The following is a 2216-nucleotide window of genomic DNA, read 5'->3' on the forward strand; positions in this document are numbered from 1 at the left end:
TCGGCCGCGCGCTCGGGCTTCTGCTCGGCTCCCTCCCCCAGCCACGTGGGTCCGCAGGGGAGGGTGCTTCTGGCCTGGGGCACCCATAGGTGCCAGGTAGTCACTCCCGAGGGTTTCTTATATAGGGGAGAAACGTCCAGCCTAAGAGAAAGCTTAGGTTTATTTGAGCTAAACTGATGACAATTGCGGGGAAGCAAAATCTCAACAGATTGAGAAAATGCTCCACGAAATGGCGGTTTGTAGCTTGTTTTATACATAGAATCAAAGGAGGAAGGTTAAGTGAGATCCACTGATGATAGATTGAGGGGGTGAGAGAAAGCAAAGCCGGGAAATCTTTGGGATTGGATAAAAGTAAATTGGAGAGACAGGTGCTTCTTTTACATAGCTGGGTGCAGGATAGTGAACAGTTCGTTGTTTGCAGCACATAGAGATGGTAATCATGAGACAAGCATAATAATGAGGGACTTCGCAGTTTCCAGCCCTGGTCCGGGAAAAGGATTATGGACATTCCAAAGATGTTATCTTAGGTGCAGAAAGACAACAGACAGGCCCAGTGGAAGGCACAGATTTATTTTATAAAGGAAGTTTAAGATGTGACTTCCCGTCATGGCCCACTTAGTTATGAAATTTGTATGCTCACGCCATCTTATGTGGTTATTTTCAGTCTCCTGAGCTTGTCAGGTTTAATATGTGGCCCCTTTACCATCCATACTTTTTTTGGTGTTAAAGGAAATAAATTTGTTTTTGAGTTGGGGGAGGCATGAGGCTCTGGATTTGGGGATGTGTTCCTTTAATGAGGGGAGAAATTCAGGCCCGGAAAGATGAAGCAAGCTGCCCAAGTCTAGGGAGCTGGTGGTGCCGGAGCTCCCATCGCTTTCTTTTGAGCTGTATGCTATACCGTGCTGCTTTCTACCAAGTCAACTGTAATTTTTATTACTTTGCTCTGGGAGAGAGAATCCTGGTTTAAAGGATATTGGAAATTCTTTGTTACTGTGGCTGTAGACTCAAAGAACAAAAGCAGTTGTTTAAATAATTTAGGCCTACGGCTCTCTCCTTTTAACTCTAATTTGGGTGGGGAGGCTCAGCGAGAGTGGGCAAGGGAATCAATTGCACACCTCTGCTCTGGCCTATAGCCTGCTTTGCTCTGTAGACAAGCAGAGGAGCCAATGGAAGCTATTTCGTTCTGTCAAGATGTTTGGGACCTATGGCTGTTTCTTCTGGTTCAGTGACACATGAGCAAAGGTGAACAAAGTATATACCCTTGAGTTACACTTGTCCCAAACTAACAATAGCAAGCCTTGAATTGAGTTTTTCAGGTCTGTCAGGCACTGTGCTTGCTACATAGGTGTTTCATAGACTCCTCACTTCATCCTCGCCACAACCTTGATTACCTCCATTTTAAAGTTGAGGAAACTGAGTCAGGAGAGGTTAAATAACTTGCACAAGGTCACACAGCTAGGAAGTAGCAGAAACAAGATGAGAGCCAAACCAGTCACCCAACTGTTAATCCTTTTTTACTGTGTGAAATGCCTTCCACAAGATCACACAGTGAAGATTCCTGTCAGATTCCAGTCAGAGAAACTCAGAATTCACATCAAATTCTGCTCTTTCTGAAGACTACAAATAAACCCTCTAATCTACTTAACATGCTATTGGTAACATACTTTCCTCGTACTTTCCTCTTTCGTTTGATTTCAAAACATTGACAAGGTAACAGAACATTATTGATGTCACAGGGATTGAGAAAATGTGTAAATTCTCAGACATGTCCTTTACAGGAAAGCTGTACTTTTTGTCTGTCATAAAAAAAAGTTCCAAAGTTCCAAAGTTTTTGTGTGTTCCAAACACACAAAAAACATTTTCCAGCATATAGAAAAGTTTCTAGGATGTCTAACAGAACCAAAGTACATATTGAGGTCAACTCTGCAAGAGAAAATCATACATCTTGTATAGGCGTTCCCTTGTGGCAGGATTAGTCTTTCAATGTGTTCTCGGTGATATTTTCATTATCTTCCAGATTTCTTGGCATGGAGTGCAAAAAAAAATAAAAAAAATAAAAAAATCATGTTCATTCCATCTTTGGATCTAAACACAGGGCCTGTCATGTCTCTAAAGAAAAGGAGGGAGAGAAAGTTAGGAAGAGGGGACTGAGAGTGAGAAGAGCCCATTATTTGGCTCAGGGAGCTTCTAGAATCTATGACATTCCTAATATACTG

The sequence above is a fragment of the Rhinolophus hipposideros genome (genome assembly GCF_964194185.1).
Source record: "Rhinolophus hipposideros genome assembly, chromosome: 2".
NCBI lineage: Eukaryota > Metazoa > Chordata > Mammalia > Chiroptera > Rhinolophidae > Rhinolophus > Rhinolophus hipposideros.